General features: G+C 37.7%; 1 long non-coding RNA gene across 1 annotated transcript; it reads right to left on the bottom strand.

Annotated features, from left to right (window-relative positions):
* Positions 1-410: 410 nt before the first annotated feature.
* Positions 411-23534, bottom strand: LOC138813088 (uncharacterized). The gene is made up of 3 exons (XR_011367719.1): positions 22988-23534; positions 2509-2691; positions 411-497 (listed from the first exon to the last, which is right to left on the bottom strand). It is a non-coding gene; the product is annotated as an uncharacterized lncRNA (long non-coding RNA).
* Positions 23535-24293: the final 759 nt, after the last annotated feature.

The following is a 24293-nucleotide window of genomic DNA, read 5'->3' as shown; positions in this document are numbered from 1 at the left end:
AACCTTAGCTGCCTTTGAATTGTACCTCCAATGTTGAGATCAAGGTCAATCCTGCAATTTAATCACATATTTAATGACATCTGATCATTTCAAGCCCTGGTTTAAAATCCAGCTATCAATGCTCTTACCAGTGTGAAAGGTCTCACTCATTTAGGTTTTTTGTTTATCTTCCTGTATTTCAGATACTGATTAGATGTTGGTTTTTGAGATCGAGCTTTTAGTTTGCATTTGATTTTTGGAGGTGTTAGTGATTCCAGTTGAACTGCATATATTGTAATGTAAATAATTTGATGTTTTGACATATGAATTTAATTTTGGCAATTGAGGAAGTGAATACACATCGCTCACAAAAGTTTCTTTGTATGTGTTAGTATTGCTTTATTGTGAACTTCCTTAAAAGCAGTCATAGCAGCACATATCCTTAATCCCATCTCTTCTGTCACTGAGACAAGGCTTGAAACGTCTAGATCATTTGTCACTTCATAGTGAGAACCTTTCTACAAAGAAGGGGGAGAGAATAGCAAAAAGAGCAAATTAACCTACCATCAGTTTTGTTATATATTCCTTACACTTTGTCATTAAGACCACCATAATAGTACTTTTTATTATTCCTTACAATGCTCTTTCCCTGTTCTGAGCTATCCTTTATGGGTCTAAAAGAAATTAGAAATATACTTCAGGAAAGTATTAAGCATATAATATGCAATGTTTGCCTAAATTGTCTTGTTATTGGAAAGACACTTGTATTTTTTTATTCTGGTAACAAAGATTATAAACTAAGTTACAATTGTATTCCAGATGGAACACAGACTAGAAACATGAAGGGCAGCACTAAAGAATGCTACTGGTACCACTAATATAGTAAATAAATTTAGGCAAAACTCCTTTAGAATAAAAGCCACAGGACAGCCCCAACATTACTTTCATTGTTTCATGTGAAGAATAGAACATTTTTTTTAGTAAAGACAAATTTTCACAGATATTACCGTCAATTGGGTAAATATTTCTGAAGGCCTTCAGAAAGAATGCTGTGACCATGGTGAGAGAAGCAGATTTATCTGGGACTTATTCAAAACACCATTCCAAGCACTGCACCTGCACTAGAGTAGTTTTAGTGCTCATGACAGTTCTGCAATTTAGGAAAGGAATTCAATATATCACTCAAAAAGACCTAGCCAACAAGGCCAAGCAAATTTCCCAAGTACCTAAGACTGACCATAATTCAAATCCAATTTTCCACAAGGCATATCTGAGGCAATTTTGTAAATGTCACATTCATTACCTTTTAAGAACTATGGAGTAGATGAAGCCACATTATCTTCTTCATTATGGTTATAATGGCAACAAAATTGCTACAGAATATAAATATTTTTAAATGAAAAGGGTATGGGTAATGACTTTGTATCAAATGATCTTTGTATCAAATAAAGATCGGTTTAATTTCTAAAGATATAGCTGAATGAACATCATACAGCTTTCAATGTTTGTGGAAGTAATTGGTGTAATAGTTTAAGGAGTAACAAATCCATGTCAACGACACCTATGCTTATGAACACAGGCTTTTATCATTAAGTACCTTGAATGCACATGGAATAGTTTGTTAGTGATATATAATCCAAAAGGAATATTTTTTGTGAATATGTACTTTGTTGTACTAAAAAAATCTATTCACTGTTCTAAAACATGTATTAATTTAATGGATAGTATTGTTATTACTATAATGTATGTATAATATATGTAATGTTATTATAATATATAAATGATATATGTATAGTATAATTACTGATATTCTATTACTACTATAAATTATATATGTATAAAATTTGTTTTATTATTATACTGTGAAGGATACAAGGAATGACTTTATTTAAATAAACATATTTGTATGTTTTAGGTGCATAAGTTATTTTTGTGCCAGTACTGAGGTTTGAACTATGGCCTGGTGTTTTCCTTGAGCCTTTTGCTCAGTGCTAGCAGTTTACAACTTGAACCCCAGGAAAACTTCATACTTTTTTCTTGGCTAATTGTCTGTATGAGTCTCAGAGTTATTTTCTGTTTGGGCTAGCTTCAAACAGCTATCTTCAGATCTCTACCTACTAAGTAGCTGTGATTATCCGTGGCATGTTCTTAAGTCATTATTATTGAGTGTTCAATAATATTTTGATATTTCATGTCTAAACCAATTCAGAATAAACAACTACTTATTGGGTAAAACTTTATTTTGGAACAGAAACTGTAAGGACTTACTTTAAAATCAGTTTTCAAAGGTATTGCTAGTATAATTCTTTGTCTTACAAGCAGAAAAATTACATAAACATCTCTATCTTAACCGTCTCATTTTCAACAGTATACAAACTACAATATAAACATTCATCTTCCAGAAATCACACCTCTCTAATTACATATTCACCTTTGATTATTCTCCACATGATTATGAACATCCTCTAAGATAGGCTAAACTTATCCACTAGAGTCAGCCTACCACAGCAAACACATTGTAGTACTTACTGAATAAATTTGCTTGTCCTCATCCTTATCAGATTTGCAGCTACTTCAGTAAAGAGTATTTTCTGCTGTTTTGCTTGTAGAAAACATCATCCTGTTCTATTTCCCAGCAAAGAAACTGTGGTTGGCAGGCTTGAGAACTGTTAGATTCAGAGGTTCTTTAGTTTTGAATTTTTCCTCTTCTTTCTTGGTAGGTAAGTTGGAATAAGAAAAAAAATTAAGCAGTGTAATTTAGTTTAAATGAAAAGATATTTATTTGAAAATGTATATGTCTGAGTCAAGCAGAAAAGTTCAGATAAGTTGATGTTAGGAAAATGAACCCTAAGATATGTATTCAAATGTTTTTTTCTTTCAGGTGATTGTTTCTAACACATTTATAAGATTATTTTTTTCTTGCTTTGTATGTCCCTCCCTCATGGTATAACCCCTGCTTTCACTGTATTTGAGGTTGGTATAATTTGTGGAGGGGAAGGGAAAAAACAAATCGTTTAAATAGGTATACAGGTGGATTCATTGCAACAATGAGATGTACAAGTAGTTATGTGGAAAAACGAACTTTACAACTTTGATGGGTGGGGAGACTAGGATTGGGGGAGGGGTGAGGGGAGGATGGGAAGGGATGGGAAAGGGAAACAAAGGAGGAGGCTACAATGCATGATTGGAAATGTACTTATTATCTTGCCCATGTAATTGTAACACCCTCTGTACAGTATTTTCACAATAAAAATGAAAAAGAAAGAAAAGAAAGAAAATACTACAAGTTATTGTTATTTAAATTAATTTTTAATTCAAATAGAATAGGGTTGGTTTTAGTGGTGCTTGACTTACTATTTAGAAGGCTGAAAGTTGAGGATCATAGTTTCAAGACAGACACGCTAAAATGGACCATGGTACTCACAGACAAGGTGAAATGGACTATGGTACCCTTACCTTCAACTAAGAACCAAAAAGCTAAAGGTGGATCTTTGGCTCAAATGGAGGAATGCCAACCTTGAGCAAAAAAGAAAAGCAAAAGGACCTGAAATTAAGTCCTAGCACTAGCACATAGATAATATATATATATATACATATATATATATATGTACACACACTATATGTATATATATGTATGTCAATATGTAAATTATATATGTATATGTATGTATATATAATTATATAATAAATTATTTGCAAGTGTCAACTATATACAAGCAAGCATTTAGTCTTGCTCTTAAAAACAGAATCATACACAATTATGAATCCCTGTGATTTATAGGAGCCAACATATATAGAAATGTAAATGACTAGATTAGGAAATTAATAGAATGATTTTTGTTATAGAATAGACTGTATGCACAAGATTAGGCAAATGATACTAAGTCTTTTTCCAAGAAATCGCATTTAGATATGGACTATGCCACTCAGTAAACAGGTTGATCAGGAAAATATGATAGCTATATGCATATAAATATGCATATGTGTGTATAAACATGCACAGTGGAATTTTATTTATCCATTATAAAGAATGATAATACATCATTTGCAAAGAAAGGAAAGAAATTGGGGGAAATCATGTTAAGTGAAATATGGGAAGAAAGTCAAACCCAGGGAGATATGCTTTCTGTTATATAGGAAGGTAGACATGATCAGGATCAATACAATATGCACACTTTGGGGTGGAATCCAAGTATACACCTAGTTATGAACTGAAATATGGTTGGTTCAGAGAAGAATTTAAATAATGTAATTCCTTAGACTAGCTAACTAACCTTCCAACAAAATAAACACCAGGAATCAAGTACTCAGTGGTAGGGCTGGGATCAAGGTAGGGAGAAATAGATATATGAAGCAATAAAGTGGGGATAAATGCAATGATCTAACTTAATGCATATCCCATAAAATGAAGAAATTGAGGAAAAGTTGGTAGTGAGAGCATTGGGGAAAATTATGAAAGAGGTGACATTGATCAAGATCCAGTGTACTCATGTACTCATGTATTGAATGTCAACTCCTATGTACATGTTGAAATCAAAATAAACTTTAAAAGCCAAATATTCGGTATGCTTATGGAAATATTACAGTGATGGTGGTTCTCTGAATAAATAACCAAGAACGAAGAGTTCAAGAAAGTAAGTAGCAGAAAGGAAATCATGTTCAGCTGGGGAAGAAGTTTAAGATGGGGCAGATTAATGAAAACAGGAAGGGATAGCAAATACAATCATAATATTAATGATACATATGTAAAAATGGAACCAGGTAACTTGGAGGATGGGTAGTGTTGGGAAAGATGGGGTAGATCAATGTAACACTAATCAAGATGCATTATACTAATAAACTCATTGAATTGAAACCTCTTTGCACAACAACTTTATGATAAATACAAATGACTGAAAACAAACACAAGAATTGAATTTGTATTCCATTTCTTATAGCACAAGTAATATATAGTAAGCTATAATTTGGACAAAATACAAAATTAATAAACTACATGACAAAATAGGAAACTGGAAATATGGGTAACATTGCCTTTGGAAATATACATGCCTTATACATTTCAAAAATATCAATATTCTGATTACTTCGATTTTCTTTTGAAAATAAAGTGATCTATAAACTTTGACACACTATTATCATAATGTTTAATGATACATAATTTAGCTAGATTTCCTAAGAAAACCATTTTTATTTATCTTATATTATAAAATATAAGGAACTGTTATGACACCACTATACTGTAACACAGATACTGAAGGTTCGCTCTTAAATCGCTCCACAGGAGACTGTTACATATAAGCTGCTACAAGTTTCAAAATCCCAAATATAAGTTAAATTACTTAGAAGGAAATGGTAGGAGGACAATTATTATCGTTCACAATCAATATCAGCCTTGGACATCCTGAAAGAGAGTAAGTCAGAGACAAATGTGTTTGTTTCACCAGGCCTCTACTTCCAAACTAGAAGTGTTGGAAAGACCCATCATGGCAACCTACTACTAAAAGCCAGACCACTAGATAGTCAGATCCTCTAAGACTCCTACATGGAAGACTATCTCTGACCCGCATGCTCTTCTTTTCACCAAAGAAACAGTGCATTTAGTAATTTATGTTTTTTGAATTTAGATAATGAATGAACATTTTTCATACAAATCAAGTTTGAAATACCTTTGATCTATTTTCCCATGCTTAAAACTAGCAATACAATAAATAATAGTAGCCACAACTTGGAACTTTTCTGCATCAATGGAAAAACAATCTTGAAAAAATGGATTCTGGGAAGAACCGATTAAATCCAGGGATACATCTATTTTACACACAATTGTTCAAGTGGAAGGAAGGCCAACATAGTTTCATTAAAGTAAGAATTAGTCAAAGGTCTGCACATCCACACTTAAAAAATATTATATTTGTTTTAAACTTGCTGATTGTACTCTAGGTAGACTTTGTAGACTTGGTTATTGTTGACAGACAAAATCTACTTGAGTGAGACATAGGAACCTTAAGCAAGACTTCCTGATAAAGCACATGGTGAGTTAGAAGAGGAAACCATAGTCAAAAAATGAAACTTACTTTTTGTTGGTCACAGCGCATGAACTCAGGGACTGAGTACTGTCCTTCAGCTCTTTGGTTCAAAGCTAGCCCTCTCCAACTTTGGTACAGAGTACCACTTCTGATTTTTTGTTGGGTAACTAGAGAGAAATCTCATAGACCTTCTTCTCAGGCTAGCTTAGAACCCCCATCCTCAGATCTCTGTCTCCTGCATATGTAGGATTGTAGTTATAAGCCATCAGTATCCACCACCCCCAAACGGAAACGTTTGAGATTCTAATAAATTCAATTTTCAGTGGAAACCTCAAAAAGTATGGCAAGGAAAGACCTCCTAGAATTGTTCTTGCTACTAAAGAATTGAAGCTACAGAGTGAGCAACCAGGAAGTTGTCTGTTAATATAGATGCAAGTCTAGAAGGGTGCCATTAATTTCAGTTATTTTTTTCAATATGATGATCTTCAGTACAAACCAGAACTTGTTGTCACAATGCATCTACCTCTTGGCATGAGCTGAGCCTGGACCTATTCTACCTCAAATGCAAGAGATGCAAAAGAATAGCTCACAGTTTTGGAATGAGTTTCATCAATGTACACCAAATATGCATATACTTCAGTCGAATTGACCATGCAGATGAATCTGTTTTTCTAACCTTCTTCCATCTTCTATCATTCAACAGCTTTTGATGAATCTCATTTTGTACCTCTTTATTCAACTTCTCAAGATAATTTCTTATTAAGCTTCTAAAATTGTCTTTTCCCCCAATTGTTGCCTTCTTAACATTGCCTCAAATTATAAACTATATATGATTGTCCTGTATGTGTTCACTGATATATTTAAATTTTGGTATACCATCCACATATTATAGGATATCTTTAACCTGCTATAACTGCTCTGAAAATCATTATGGAGGTTCCTCACCAAAGCAAAAACACAATGCCATAAAACCAAGTGAAATTAGGATTGTGTATATCCAAAAATATTTTTGAAATGAAATAGTAGAAGCATTCACTTCTCTTATATCCCAGTATATGTTTATAGCTATGAATATTACATTTTCTTTATTCCCTCTTTCTGGTACACCTAGGTGGACTGCAGAGATTGATTGTTATGAATGTTCCTGCCATGAACATGGATATTCATGTTGAATCATATTCCTTCAATATGTATCCAAGTTGTTGTAAAGGTCATTAAAATATGTGTCTTTTTTGGCATTGTGTAAACTTCCATTCTGAGCTGCTTATGGGTTGCACTAGTTTATAATGCCACACAACTAAATATTCCTGATTTATTTCAACCTCTCCAGCATTTGTTTTTATTTGTTTGAGTTGTGATAAGTATTCTGATGTGTAATATGGAATCTCAGTGACTTTTTGATACATATTTCCTTTGTGGATAAGAATTTCAAATATTTCATTTATTTATTAAACATTTACATTTGTAATACATTCCTAATCAGTGACTTTCTTTTTTTTTTTGTTATTTGATCAATTTTTAAGTTTTAGAATTTGTGATTTTTTTCCCATTCCAACTATTCACCTTAGTAAAAAAAAATTATCACTACAGTGCACAATTCACTAAAATCAAGCGATTGTACATTTATAACACTGTTTTTTTTTTTTACAACCAGGCAATTATTTCAATAAAGACGCCCAACTTCTTTCACTAGAAAGATAGATTGAAAGGATAGTATCTCATATTAGCCCTAAGCTAATCTCAGAATTACCAGTCACAGGGATGGCCCCAAGAGTTGGGCTAAGTAAAATGCACTTACACAGTAAAAACAGCATTTCAAGTGATCAAAGGGCTTCATAAATTTTTTAAAAGGCACCACCTTCAACAAGCAAATGGTGCAGTTCACAAGCAGACCATAGGAATCTGAACATCCAAAAGATCAAAGGATAAAAGTATACAGAAGGGGGGCTGAGAAGGTGGCTCAGTGGTAGAGCGCTTGCCTTGCATGCCTGAGGCCCTGGGTTCGATTCCTCAGCACCACATAAGAAAAAAGAAAAAAGCCGGAAGTGGCGCTGTGGCTCAAGTGGTAGAAGGCTAGCCTTGAGCTGAAGACCTGTGGGACAGTGCCCAGGCCCAGAGTTCAGGCCCCACAACCGGACCCAAAAAAAAAAATTATAAAGAAAGACAACTTTAGAACGTTGACTCAGAATTGGGGGGGGGGGGACAACCACTAGATACCAAAACTCAATGCTGAAGGGAAGAAGTGTTTTACCCCAAACCTCAGCTGTGTTTGATTCTCTCACATTACACAGACACAGACACACACACAGACACACACACACACACACACACACACACACACACACACACACACACCTCGTGTACACAAAGAACCCTAGGGGCAGTTGTTTCTGGGACAGTGAAGCTTTTTTATTCTTCCTTTTAGATAATCAAATGTGATGTTGTGGTTGGCTTCACAGCCACCCCACACCTGAGCAGGAGGGAAAGGATTCCTGAGACTGCAGGATGGCCTTGTGTACCCCTGGCTTCCTGTGTAAGATTGTAGTTCGTGGACCCCTAGGCCAAGCTGAACAGCGGGTACAGTTTGGCTGGAGGATGGCACCCCAGAGCTCTGCATGTATGCATGGGAAGCCCTGTGAGCATGTCTGGGATGGCCTTTCAGCAGTGTGGAGAAGTTGACACCTGTAGTTGGACATGGCAGCAGGCAGGAGAATAGCAGGAATCCTAAAGACAGGAGAGGCACAGGAGTGAATGCGCTTTTCCATGGAGAAACCTAGACTACACGAATGAAGTTCCGAGCCCACACAAGACGGCCACCGCTCAGGTCCCCAGATGCCCTATCTGGTCTTGTCCACAAAGCCTGGTCCTGATCTAGAGCTGGAACCTCCCCGGCTGTCCTGGGCTCAGTGCCGCAGGAGCAGTGAACTCCAGATGTGCTTCCTACGCCCAGTCATTGCAACTCAATGATTATATTCACAATTCTTCTTTCCCTGGTATCCTAGTTTCTGCTACTCTGTTCTATTACCCATAATTCATAGTACCATGGCTCCCGCCACCTGATTCCCTGACACCCCTGACACTGATACTCCATTCCCTAAGTAAAAAAGGGCAGAGTGGGCACAGCCAGTCGACTTTGGTACTCCTGGCATCTTGCAGGCACATTGGGAGCAATTATTCCTCAGGTATTTAACATGAGCTACTAACTGCAGGTGGAAAGGGAAAAGGTTATACGGAGGTGACTAAAATGTAGAGTCATCAACATATCATCGGTTGCTAGGAAAAGAAGGCCTTAAGGTAAAAGTTAATGAGAAGAGAAAATTTTACAAAGAATATTGGGGATGATGAAATAGGTTTAGCTTAGTCTCATACTAGTGATCTGATTTATTTTATGACACAGATATGTAACTTTTGCATTTTAAAAATTGATGAAGATGCATATATGTGGTACTTATATTAATTTATGGAATAGTTGCATATAATTAATGCTATTCAATATTTTATGTTCTATGATAGTTAACTCATGAGTCTACCATTGTCAATATGAATTGAGCTATTAACAAATGGAATTTCACTGTCAAATACTACAAGGAGATTACTGGTGCTAGTACCGAAATGAAAGCTAGTAAAACTGAATAAAGCTACAAGTTTGAAAGGAGGGGGTAGTGTTAAGGACTTCTTCACCATGGAATCTGGGAAGACTAGAATGTGTTTTCTTGAAATACTTGTTTTTTTAACCTTGTTAGAAATCAGAACATTATTATTTATTATTGCTTTTTGGGACCTTTTTAGTGAATGGTTTACAAAAAATTATCAACATGAATTTGAAAATTCACTGATGTGAATTATCAGATGAACATTATATGCAAAGCTGCCCTGAGATGCAGGCAAGCTGGATTCCTTTTCTATTAAATTAATGAAATAAGCTTAGTTTTGAATGGATGGACAGTCCATGACATTTGTTCCCAAACAAGAAAAGATACAGGAGAAAATAAAAGAGAAAGGAGACCCAAGCCTCCTGAAATTAGCGGAAATATATAGAAATATAATTTAAAAAATCATGGTTCAAAGTAAACCATGGCAGGAAAATCTGTGAGACTCTTATCTCCAATTAACCACCAGAAAGGAGGAAGTGTTGCTGTGGCTCAAGTGGTAGATGCTTCCGCTTGATCTGAGGAGTTCAGCAACATGTTAACACTCAGGCACAGAGTTCAAGCCCCACAAATGACAAAAAGGAATTTTAAAAAATTAAAGCATCAAACAACCTGAAGATGTTGTCCAGAGTAAAGAGTGTGGCCTTATGCATTTACATGACTTAGTCACTTGCAACCTAATTTATCAGGTGAGGGTTGGTGATTTGTGTGAGTGCCAAAACCTGTAAAACTATTTTGCACTTTACCAAGGAAGGAGGGATTGGAGGAAGGGGAAAGGTGTTTGGCGGTCATTCCTTTTGGTTCAGTGGTTGTTTTCTGGAGTCAAATTCAGAGAAATTTCCCTGCTAATCCTATTTGCATGGGGAACTAAGGAGCTATGCCCTGGAAGTGGACTTTGTCCTGTCCTTCGCCTGGTTCCAACTCCCACTGGGTAATCGAAGTCCCTCTTCAGGATCAAGATGCCTTGAAGACAACTTATCCACCGGGCAGGTGGACCTAACCACAGCCAGAAAGGCAAAATGTGCCATATCAAGGGCAACACATGAGATCAACACATGAGACCAGAGATTTTTTGTCATTCTCATTTTGTATTACCACTTTGATTCTACAAAATAATGTGTTGATTTTAACACCTCTCACCTCTCCCCCCGCATTGGTAAAGCTCACAAAAATCCTTCTTCTAGCTCCCAGGACACTTAACTCTTAGGTTTGTCCAATCGTTTCCATGATAGAGAATGACTTAATTGTATTTTGAACACATAAAGCATGCATATAAAACTAGCACATTTTGATCTTAGGAGAAAATAGCCTGTTCCCCTCACAAATTTATTGACTGTTAGGCAGTTTTAGAGGGGAATCTGTTTTCCTTTTTAGATAAAAGGCTTGTAGGAAACTATGTTCATAATCTGGCTGCTCCTCCCCACACTTCAACACCTAAAATACAAATTTCACAAGAATTTACAAGAAAGAATACAAAAACCAAACACTGGGAATGCTCAGAAACAGAATGTTTTCAAAACCCAGAATATAACTTTGTTGTCTGAGGGAGGGGCTCTCTTTATATCAATTAACCAACACAAAAGAGGAGCCATTAGTACCTGACATGAGTGTCAATGGTTGCTATTCCAAGGACAAGGAGCTGGACAGACTGATCCGGTGGGAGGTTGCAGGGAAGAAATCTTCCACAGTGACTTGGGTACACAAGTTGGAGTTACCACCTCTGTGCCTGTCTTTCTTCTTGCAGCACAACAGAGTTTTCCCCTGCTCCAAGAAGGCTATCTATGTACAAGCAGATCTAGAGAAAGGCTTTGGTTCAGTAGGCCCCATCATGCAATGCATGATGACCCTTCCCAAGGAAGGGTCATTCAAGCCCTGGGCCTACAGGCCGGTGCTAGAGTACTTCAGTGGGCACCGTGCCATGTACGCCTATGCCCAGGTAGAGCTTCCAGTGACTGCGGCTGGCTCTGTGCTGTGGCACCATCCTAGCCCACCAGCATGTCTTCTTCTCCCACAGTCCCCTGGTATTGCAGAAGGTGGGCGAGCTGCAGTTAGGCTTCTACTTCACCAGAGGCCCCAGCATGCCTAGTGGGCATGAAGAGGCTGCCATCTAAACTACTAATTTTATGGAGCAGTTGTAAATAAGGTTATACACATTAGTGTATGCACAATGTTATATCCTGAGTCTGTAGTTTCCAAAGGACATTGAACTCTATACTAGCAAAAATAGGTTTTATTGTTTGTATTTATAAGGCCATAATGGCAAACTGAAATAAAAGTACAATAATGTTGTTATCCAAAAACACAGTATTAAATATCAGAATTTGAAAAAAGTTGCATGTAAGTAGTGCAAATGTAGTTATACTAGAATGATAAAATATGCACAAAGTATATTACTTTAGTTACATTCAAAAATAAAAAATAAGGAATTACAGAAAGAATACCAACTGTATACAAAATATTAACATGGTTTTAAAGGTTGAAATAATATAGTTAATATATATTGTTGTAATAAAACATAATATTTCTATGTTCTGGTTCTGTTTATATCACTGAAGGAAAACATTAGAAAATAGAAAGTATATGTGGCACATATTACTTCCGGTCCCAAGAAGGGGAGTGGAACTTCTGAATGTGTGTCCTTGGAAGGTCCCCATGACCAGCCCACGAAGACCCATCAGAGGTCCGTGTGGTGACCTTGCAGGGGCTCCAGGGTACCACAAGGATACTGCATTGTATCTCTAAAGCCTTCACCTTTGTACTACACTGAGATTTAGGGAGTAAGAGGGTAATGGGGCTTAGAAAAAGAGTTGTGGTATTCTAAGAGAATATCTAAAACACCCGTCCACAAATCCACATTTTCAGTAAGGTACCTTTCTACCTGAATATAGGAAAAAAACAGTGAACCAAAGAAAGTGGGCCCTAGAACTAAGCAAAAGTTACTAACCAGATATGACTGAGGCAAGCAAATTTCACCTAACACATAAATATGCAAAATCTGCACTGTTTATACGAATACACTTGGAAACAAAATGCAATAGAAGATAGATACCTTGTATTAATACTTACTCAGCTAGGCCACGGTGGCTCATAACTACAGTCCTATATAGGAAAATTGAGCTTTTGTGAATAACAAGTATACGAGATTCCATTTCACAAATAACCAGGAAAAGATTAGCTGGGCCGGCACTGGTGATACATACCCGTAATCCTACTTACTCAGGAGGCTGAGATCTGAGGATCGTGGTTCAAAGCCAGCCCAGGGAGGAACGTATGTTAGACTCATCTCCAAATAACCAGTAAAAAAACCGGAAGTGGCACTGTGGCTCAAGTGGTAGAGCACTCGCCTTGACTTGAAGAGCTCAGGAACAGCGCCTAGGCCCAGAGGTCAAGCCCCATGACCAACAAAAAGCTAGGTTGGAAGCACGACTTAAGTGGTAGAGTGACAAGCAAGCAAGCTGAATCCTTGAGTTCAAACCCTGGTACAAGCTAACAAGGAAGGAAACATATTCCCAACATTTTCTTTTCATGAAGGGAAGGAATGAGGTGGTTGTTCCATCAATCTTATCTAGGGAAATCATCAGTGATCCTTCTGGCAATCCCCAAGATGACAGAACCGATATCTTCTCTTTTTAAGAGAAGTTCTCTCTCTCTCTCTCTCTCTCTCTCTCTCTCTCTCTCTCTCTCTCTCTCTCTCTCTCTCTCTCTCTCTCTCTCTTTCTCTTTCTCTCTCTCTCTCTGTGTGTGTCCATTGTGGGCTTGAATTCAGAGGCTGGGAGCTGACCCTGAGTATTTTTGCTCAAACTAGTGCTCTACCAATTTGAACCAAATTGCCACTTTCAGTTCTGGTGGTTACTTCAAGATAAGCATCTCATGGACTTTTCCTGCCTGGGCTTGTCTTTGAATCTCAATCCTCAGATCTCAGCCTCCTGAGGAGCTAGGATTATAGCCCTGAGCAACCTGTGCCCAGCTAAGGGAAGTCCCTAACAGGATGATCATCTGAATGCCAATGAACGATTCCTACCATTCTCTGTCTGATGTACTGTTAGACTCAAATTTTGTCTGAGTACTTACTAATAAGTTGTTTAACCCCTGTGCTTCCATGTAAGAAAGTTAACAGTTAACTGCTCAGAGCAACCCAGAGTTCAGTGAATTAATACACAGAAGTTCTATAAAGAGAAGATGTTGGCACACAGTAATACTTAGGAAATGTTATTTTTTATAACAAAATACAAGTAGTGACAGTTATCCTCACATATTATTGAACATATGGGACAAGGAACATTTCAACTTCCTCGAAGGAAGCAACATCAAAAAAGAAGAGCAACTGTGATTGTCAGTAAAAAGAAAACAGTATCCATCTAGAATTTATATAACTGAGAAGTGCACATTATATATTATTGAAAGCAGCAATGTTAATCAGTATTAGGCAAGACTGAGATCAGCCAGTGTCACTGTCATTTAATATAGTTTTTCCAACTTTCAAAAGCTTGACAAGGGAGTACAGAATCAAGGATTTCTCAGCATGGTTGTCCAACATGGCTGCTCTATAGGGCAGCACCAGGAGTTCAACTAGATGCTTAGTAACAGCTATAGTCAGCAGAGATTTGTTGACTAGACCTCATGGAGATTGCCATCTCTCAGATAGATCACACAATCATTAGTCTTTTATGAATGCTACAGTATCTACATAAATATGAAGGTTAGGATGATGTTATAATTCATTCTGTTACTCACCCTTATATCACCCAACTATATATAAATGTTCATTGGTTCAGAAAGAATATTATGTGTTCCCAGAGGTATCCAGTTCACATAATTTCCCAACATTCATATAAATTTATATCTCTTTAGACAACTCATGGCTTAATTCATCATATTAAATATTAATCCTATTTTTCCAACATATTTTGTAGTTTTTGTTAAGAAAAATAGAAAAAGAGATAGGAGCAGGTTGGACTCTCCATCTTTTTAAAAATATTTACAATATTTAATATACAAAAAGTAATAAGAAATAAAGATTAATTTTATAGTTGTTTTCCTTACTCTGATGTCTTTGTTTTTAATGGTTTCCTTTGTACAATTTAAATCTATTGTGTTATCCTATTTATTTAGGTCTGATACTTAAAAATGTTGTTTCTTCTTTCCTTGTATATAATTCAGTGACAGTGAACTCAGTTTTTCTCAGGTTTTCATGAGTTTTAGCCTTTAAAATTTTTCAGAAGTTTAATTTAGAAGTAAAATAGAAAGATCCTTGATAGAAGTCAGTACTATATTTTCATGTTTAGTCATTCTCAGAAAGAAAGTCGTCAATGAAAATATGTATTATGCAAAGTTATGATATGCTTGAGTGTCAAATTTCTGTACAAACTGGAGAGATGTTTAGGTTATTATGAAAACTGACATGTGCCATGCATTCACTTGATTTCAATCTCCTCCCACTCCAATCAGTGCCAAATTAAAACATCCTTTCTCTCCCACATCATCTGAATATTTCATATTTCTGATTTTATATCAAAACATACAAGTAAAAGAAGTGAAATGAGAACATCATGTGTAATAAATAAAAGGATATCTGCTAATCATTTAGGTAATATAACCAATTTCCAACCTTAAAACAAAATTGTTTCTTATAGTGGCATGCAAAATTCAATATATTCTGGCCAGATACAATGGATTGAGGCTTATGTTTGTTTTTTTTGTAATACTCAGGGACTTTTGCATGCTAGACAAGAGTTCTACCACCATGCCATACCACCAGCCCACAGGGAATAACCCTTGCTTTCATTGTATTTGATGTTGGTATGAATTGTGTAAGAGAAGGCAAAAACAACCCATTTAAATAGGGATACAGGTGGACCCATTGCAACAATGATATATACAAGCCATTATGTTCAAAACTAACTTTACAACTTTGGCCGGGAAGAGGGGCAAGATGGGAAGGGATAGGAAGGGGAAACAAAGGAGGAGGCAACAATGCTTGATAAGAAATGTACTCATTACATTTCCCATGTAATTGTAACCACTCTATGATATTTTCACAATAAAATCTTTAAAAAAGAAAAGAAAAAAGAATGTAGTAAATCTTAAAAGCTGATATAAACTTATAACAGCTCTTACAGCCTCACCCACTCCTTGTCGGCTGGTGGTATGGCATGGTGGTGGACTCTCCATCTTGACAGGCTAGGACTACTTACTGAGAATCAATAAGGGGCAACCAAACTTCCTGGAGGAATGGAGGCTACAAGGAGGTGGGGTTGGAGGTGGACTTTTGTGGAGTCTCAGTCAGGGGGCAGAGGTTATCAAGGAGGTTATCAAAAGGCTATTAGGGCTGAGAGATGGGGACATTCAATCAGCTCACAGTGGAATGTTGGAGGCCAGGCTTGGGTCAGACTGCCCTGCCTGCACATCAAGTCCACACATACCTGGGTTTTGCTTGGTGTCCATATGCACCTGGGACAGTAGGGGGGTGGTCAATCTTTCATATTCCATCCTTAGGTATATAAGAAGTTTGGGACAAGACGGGAGAAGTAAGTCCTTAATATAGGTCTTTGGATAGATAAAAGGATTGGGCTGGAAGAAGAGATCAGGAAAGAGTTGTTATACTCTTCTTGGAGATTCTTCATCTGGTCCTATTGGGGATTTATTATCCAAACTGTTCTGTTTGGAATTTATATTCCATTTGGGATTTTCTAACTGAGGTATCACCCTAGTCGTGAACTTCCCTTTGCTTTTCTTTTGTCAGTCATAGGGCTTTAACTCTGGGCCTAGGTGCTGTCTCTCAGCCCTTCAGCTCAAGGCTACTTCTCTACCACTTGAGCCACAGTGCCACTTCCGGTTTTCTGGTGGTTAATTGGAGATAAGAGTTTCATGGACTTTCCTGCCTGAGCTGGCTTTGAATTGTGATCCTCAGATCTGAGCCTCCTAAATAACTGGGATGACAAGAGTGAGCCATCATTGCCCGGCCTTGGTCTTGCACTTCAGATGGGGTCAGGGATGAAGTACTCCTGAAAACCAGGAAGGACCCGGAGGTGGGAGGGGTGGGAGGTGAGTGATCATGGGAGAAATGTGGAGTTATGAGAACAAAGCAGGTTCCCATCAACTTTGAATAGCAAATTAATTCTTCTGATAATCACCAATCATTGTGGCCTTTTTATTCTTATAAGTCACAGTGATAACATTGTTATTTCTATATCTATATCTATATCTATATCTATATCTATATTCACAGTGATATTTCTATAGTGCTAACCAGATGCTAGGCATTATGTGTACATTATCTCCCTTACACATACACACACTCCTTAAAACAACTCTGTAGCATAAGTACTGTATTATTACCATTTTACAGATGAAGAAAACAGAACAACTGAAGAAAGATTAAATAAATTTTCCAGTCTGGTGAGTGGTGGAGCTACAATTTGTACTCAGCACTCTGCGTCCAAGTCTATGCTCTTTAGAGACGCTTCCTTAAAAGTTCTAATGGTTTGAAGGTGAAGATGAGTGGAAGAAGTATAGAGAACAGGAAATCAATACTTGTGAAAGCATGTCAGATGTGAGGATAGTAGGAGAGGACAGGTATATGTCTGAGATTAAAAATAGGAGACATGAGGTGAACCCAGGGTGGAACTGGGGGTCCTATGGAGGCATGACCATGTAGGACTGTGTAGGTCAGGTCAGAAACTAAAAAAGAACAGGAAATCACTGGGGGGAGGTATGCAGTGAGGTAGAGGGAACAGCAGTCTGAATGCCACTTTGGTACACAAGGTGAAAATGCAGGGAGCCATGTGACAGCCAGATGACTGTGCTGTTGGAGGTATGGTACAAATCACACAGAACAGAGGGAAGGATTGAATTTTGGAGAGGGAGTCACAAAGGGAGTTCCATAGGTTATTCCTAGGCTTCTACTTTGTGGAAACAACTGAGGAGGCTCAGAGGCTTGTAATGAAAGTAATTTGCTAAATCCTGGAGATGTGGAGTACAAGGAATATATGGGATCAGGGGAGGTGGCCAGAATTATACTGAAGGAAGGACTCAGAGATAATTCTGGAGATACACCTGACAGTTTAAGGCACAGGATACATAAGATCCCACAAACGGGCTCTAGAAGAAGAGAAGCTGAAAGAGATGGCATTTTAAAAGACCTACAAGGCAAGGATGAGCCTTTAAAGGAGATGTTGAGACACAGAAGGAAAACCAGTACTGTGATATCAGAAGCCAGTTAGAGGACATGTTTAAGAAATCAATAAAGTCCAATGATTCTGAGGACCAAGAAGACTCAGGTTGAAACATCCATTACATCAGGAGACATGGTGACAGCTTCCAGAACACAAAGAGGGCAAGAGTGAAGTGAGGAATGAAGATGGGGTATGTAAATGAAGAAAGAGTACACACAACTCAGAAAGAGGGAATCATGAGAGAATGGAGGCTCAAGAGAAGGGTCAGCAGATTTCTGAGTGCCAAGCACCAGTGGCTCACACCTGTAAGCCTAGCTACTCAGGAGGCTGAGATCTGAGAACCACAGTTCGAAGCCAGCCTGGGTACACAAATCCTTCAGACTCTTATCTCCAATTAACCAGCAAAAATAGCAAAACTGGAGGCATGGCTCTAGCAGTCATGAGCAAAAATCCAAGTGACAACACGAATCTCTGAGTTCAAGTCCCAGAACCAGCATGAGAATGACTGTGTTTAAACTGTTGATTCCAAGACCAGAGCTGGGAGAAATGAGATGAATACAGAAGGGAAAAACCTGACATATGAAGCTTCTATGAAGTAGAGAGAGAAGACCAAAAGCTGTAAGAGCTGTGAGAAGATGGGCTTTTACCAGGAAGGCAGGAACTTAGGAGATGAGTGGCTATAGACAGGTTTGTACCTTTGACAGGGAAAAAACTGTGAAGTTCCCATCTGATGACTCCCACCTTGTTTATGACACAAAGCTGCACAGGGAGAATGAAAGAGGAGGTGTGGGGCGAAAGGGAAAGGGTAGTGTCAGAGTTCTGAGTAGATAAGAAGGACTAAGCTGTAAGGTGGTAAAAGTGAAACCCTGAAACAGATTGCTATGTGGAACTGAGGACTCATTTTAGAATACTGGGGGTCAAGCCTTGCAGAGATTTCAAATGATTACAGTGCCTGCCTGTGGGTACAGGCACGTAGGGCAACTGTGAGAAGTCATCCTGCTGGGGTTTGGCTAAGCGAGATATCATACGAACTCCAAAGGAAAAGTGGACTTAAGGTATAAACCTGCTAGATACGGACCAGGCACCTAAGCAACAAGAAGTAAAGAGAGAAAAGAGGGACTTGGTGATAACAGGAACAGAAAAAAATGAGTTGAACAGCTACTGATGGAAAGAGGTGAGTAAACAACAGAATATTTGAATTTAACCCATTAATTTCATTAAAACCCATTAGAAGTAGACACAAGTGGGTCATGCTTCATGTTAGCTCTTCAGAAGACAGATACAGAGGATTGCGGTTTGAAGCTGGCCCAGGCAAAAAGTCTACTAGACTCCATCTCCAAAATAACCACCAGAAACCAGGAGGTACAGCACTAGCTGTCAGCAAGCTGAGCAAGAGCTCAAGGCTCCAGTTCAAATCCCAGTACCTAAAAAAATCACTCATTAGCAATTGTGTAGATTTTAAGTCAAAGCCCAGCAAAATAAGAACCAGGAAATGGGTGCTAGTAAGAAGGGAAGGGGGAGGGGAGGAGAAGGAAGGGGTTGATGAAGGGGGAAGGTTGGAGAATGCAGGCAAGAATCCAAGCCACAGAATTGAGACATAATAAAGGAAAGGGTGTGTCAAAAGGGTGTGTGTGAAGATGTGACACAAATCAAGATGCAGAGTACACAAAAACAGCTTTGGTAAATTGCAAAACTTTCCATACATAACCTAGAATTAAGATAAGTAAAGGAAGGGGTGGCTTGGAGAATTGGGGGAGAATGCTGAAAAGGTAACATTGATCAAGACGCATTGTATTCATCAACTGCTTTGTACAACTACCTAAAGATAGCAAAAATATTTTTTAAAAGGAAACTGAAAATGACTATGGTCATAATGCAAGACACAATGCTATCTACTGTTAAGACAGAAAAAAATGGGAATGCAAGTTTTAGAACCCAAATAAGATGATTATGCTAAAAAAAATTACTCATTAGATAGCTTGAGCTGGATTGCTCCTTATTAAAACATTAAGAAGATGTATGAAAAGATTACAACCTAATGAGGAAAATACGTGAAACACCCTACTTAGTTGGAGACTCTTCATCCAGGACACACAGGGTCTCCTCCACTGAGTCCTCTTCCTTCAAGGCCATTAACTCCACGCCATTGAAAAACAGCAAAAGCCTCTGCAGTCATATGAATGCGTTTACAGTAATGCTTTTACAACCATAAGATTGCAAAAGCAAATTTTAATGGCCCATTTCTTCTTTTTCTAAAAAAATGCTTTATTAAGTTTTAAACTTAAGAGCATTGCACTGAAGCAAAATTTTCCTACTTATGCTTTCTGCATAGCTGAGATTACAGATGTATATCCCCATGTCTGGCTTGTTGATATTCAGTCTTTTCCCCCAGATAACCTCAAACCATGATCCTCCCAAGTTTCTAGAAATTACAAGTGGGGGTCACTGAGCTCAAATTTAGTGTCTTATTTCTTAAGTGTTTGCTTTTCAAGGAGTTATGTGCACATACAGTTGCCACAGTAAAATGAATTTTTCATCCATATAAATTTCCAGAATATGAAAATTAATTTTATCACTAGAAAATTCCATAAAATAAGAATGGGCTATATGCCAGGCAACAGTGGCTCATGCCTATACTCCTAGCTACTCATAAGGCTGAGATTGAGAATCACAGTTCAAAGCCATCCAGGTAGGAATGTATGTGTGAGTCTTATCTCCAGTTAATCACGAGAAAACTGGAAATGGAGCTGTGGCTCAAAGTGGTAAAGCACTTGCTTTAATGCACTAGCCTACGTCCTGAATTCAAGCCCTACAACCAAGAGAGAGAGAGGGGGAGGGAGAATGACTATAAATAAATCAAAATTCTTATCTTAGAAAATTCCAGCTACTTAAAGGAGTCATAAACTGAGGTGTTCACACCTGTAATCCTAGTACTCAGGAAGCAGAGGACTGCAATTTGAAGCTAGTCCAGGCAGGAAGGTTTGTGAGACTCCAGTTAATCACCACAAAGGAAGTAGAATGGTGGCTCTAGAGGTAAAGCACTGGTCTTAAGCATCCAGGTCCTGAGTTCAAGCACCATGGTCAACATGAGAGACAGAAAGAGAGACAGAGAGAGGGAAACAGAGAGGACATCATAAATATTATTTTTTTGGTCAGTCCTGGAGCTTGAATTCAGGGCCTGAGCACTGCTTCTGAGCTTCTTTTACTAGCACTCTGCCACTTGAGACACAGCACCACTTCTGGTCTTTTCTGTTTATGTGGTACTAAAGAATCCAACACAGGACTTCATGCTAGCTAGGTGAGCACTCTACCACTAAGCCACATTCCCAGCCTCAACCATAAATATTCTTAAACTACAAGTATTAAAAATACTTCCCAAAAATAAGACTATGTTGGGCCTGGAACTACAGTAGAAGACCAACAAAATGCTGTGGCTTAAGTGACAGAGTGTTTGGTATAACAAGCCAAGTTCAATTCCCAACACTGCTGTAAAAAATTTACAGTCACATATGGAATGCAGCATTTTTTACAACCTGGTTCAGAAAAAATTTTTTCAATGATGGCTTTTTAAGGTTTAAAAGTACATATAAATTATATTGCATTAATAAAATACATCTCAACTTAAATATTTTTTGTTCTAAGTATGTAGAAACAACATTCAATTTTTAAAAACACTCACAATTAAAAGAGGTATTCTTAAGGAAGGGACCCAAAGGTGCAATGAATGCCTCTGTGCCAGTGAACATATAAAATAATATTTATCAACAGGAATTTCAGGAAATTGCAACAACTTTTTAATATTTTTTTTCCTCTTGTTGATGAAGATGGTGTTTTTACTTTTTTCTTTTTGGTCTTTGTTTCTTGTTTTTTGCCTGTTTTTCCTTTAACTGTCTTTGGTGGGTAATAGGAGGCAAAGCAATGGAAGAACCAATGGTGAAAAAATGCAGCAGTGGTACTCAGTAGACACTAACAGGAAAATGAACTGTGGTACTATACAATTTGTAGGTAGAGATGGGAGAGGGAAACGGAGATAACAAAGGAAGGGGTGAAATTGCCCCCAAAGAAAAAATTCATTACATGCTTATGAAATGGTAACCCTTCTATACAACTCTTTAATAATTAATAACAGTTGCTGGGAAGGTGGATCAGTGTTAGAGTGCTTGCCTTGCATGCATGAGGCCCTGGGTTCAATTCCTCAGAACCACATAAGCAGAAAAAGTTGGAAGTGTTGTTGTGGCTAAAGTGGTAGAGTACAACCCATGAGCTGAAGAGTTGAGGGACAGTGCCTAGGCTAAGGTTACAGGCCCCATGACTGACAAAAAATTTAATAACAATTTTTTAACCTCACAGTTTCTTTTTGCCATGAACTTTGATTAAATTCTACTTTAGTTTTGTTTTTCTTTTGTTGTACGGGTTCCGAGTCTTGAATTCAGGGTCTCTCTCTCTCTCTCTCTCTCTCTCTCTCTCTCTCTCTCTCTCTCTCTCTCTCTCTCTCTCTCTCTCTCTCTCTCTCTCTCTCTCTCTCTCTCTCTCCCCTCGCTCAGCTTTTTCTCTCAAGGCTGGCACTCTATCACTAGAGGTACACTTTCACGTCCAGCTTTTTATTTTTTTTTCTTGTTTAACTAGAGATTCGAATATCTATCTCAGTTTCATTTGCCTGAACTGGTTTCAAACTTTTAATTCTCAGATCTCAACCTCCTGAGTAGCTAGGAGTATAGATGTGAGCAACAGGTCCCTTCCTTTAAAAAAATTATTATATATTAGTTATACAAGGGGAGATTTTGTTGTGACATTTCCACACAATGTTATCCTTCTCCCTCTTCTTAAAACAATTTCAAAAAGTTTCAGTTTTACTTTGACAAAAATCTACTTAACCATATTCATTCTCTTTCCCCTTAGTTAGCCAACCTTCTTGCTAGTTCTCTGCCTCAACCTCTCTCTCTCCCCCCAACTTTCCATTGATCAACATTTTTCATGTTATTTTCATATATAGTTATAATGTATCTCAAAATTATTCACTCTCTTTTTCCCTTTCCCTTCCCCTCTTAAACAGTCCTGTAGACTCAATTTGTAAATCTGCCCATATACACAAAGGTACAATCATGTCTATGAATATATATGCTCTTTAGGCCTAGCTTCTATATCGGAAAAAATCACGTACCTTGTGTTTTTTTTATTTTTATTTTTTAGCTTGGTTCATTATGATGTCCTCTATTATATCCACTTTTCTGAGAGCGACATGATTTCATTTTCCTTCATGGCTGTGTAACATTCCATGGTACATCTATATTACTTCTTTATCAGTTCAAGAAGATTCCAGGTGTCTGATTCCATCATTTGGCTATTGTGCACAGTGCTGTAATAAACATGAGTTATGCTGGCATCTTTCAGGTATATTGATATATTCTACTGACATACGCCTCATAATGGTATAATGGAGTCTTTGGAAGGGTCTCTTTCTAGACTGATATCCATAGTGGTTGCACTAGTTTGCATTCCCACCAAAAGAGTATAAAGATTCCTTTTCTAATTCATCTTTCCACATTTTCTTGGTGGCTGTCATTCCAACTGAAGTAGATTTAATCTTATTGCAGTTTTAATTTACATGTTCTCTATTATAGCTAAGGCTGTTGAACATTTCCTCATGACTTTATTAGCCATCTTTTTCTTCTTCTGAAAACTATGTAATTAGATTATTTCTGGGTTTTTTTGCTGTCTAATTTCAGTCCTTTATATAGGATGGATATCAATCCTTTATTTGTTGAATAGCTGGCAGCCCTCGGAAACTCCAAATTGTCATTACTCAGTCATGTGGGTCTGTCCTTCTGCCAGTGTTTTCAGCATGAACAAGGGATGAACTGCACATCTCTTGGCTTTCACTTCCTCATGGATCCAAAGTTCACATGACAGCACTGACTGCACATTAGCTGATTAAAAACAACAGGAGGGCCTGGGGACTTGCTCAGTGTAAGAGAACTCATCTGGCAAGTGCAAGGATTTAAGTTCAGACCTCAGCTCTGAAAACTACAGAAACAATTAAACAACAATCAAAACCAAAACCACAAAAAGTGAGTCTTACCTGATGGTGGTGGCTTATACTGGTAATCTTAGCTACTTAGGAGGCGGAGATCTGAGGATTGTGGTCCAAAGCCAGGCTGGGCAGGAAAATCAGTGAGACTCTTATCTCCAGACCCAGAGCTCAAGCTCCACAACAACAAAACAAAACAAAACAAAACAACAAAAAAACAAGTTGAAGGTGAGTACTGGTGGCTTATTCCTGTAGTCCTAGCTACTTGTAAGAATGGAATTTGAGGATCAGAGTTCAAAGCCAACCGAGGCACAAAAGTTATATGATCTCTAAGAAAGCCAGAAGTGAAGCTGTGGCTTCAAGTGGTAGAGCACTAACCATAAGCAAAAGAAAAAGCTAAGGGACAGAGCCCAGGCCTTAAGTTCAATTCCTAGAATTA

Source organism: Dipodomys merriami, unplaced genomic scaffold (assembly GCF_024711535.1).
Source record: "Dipodomys merriami isolate MVZ:Mamm:240054 unplaced genomic scaffold, mDipMer1.0.p SCAF_583, whole genome shotgun sequence".
Classification (NCBI taxonomy): domain Eukaryota; kingdom Metazoa; phylum Chordata; class Mammalia; order Rodentia; family Heteromyidae; genus Dipodomys; species Dipodomys merriami.
This window is presented reverse-complemented; position numbering and strand designations above follow the sequence as displayed.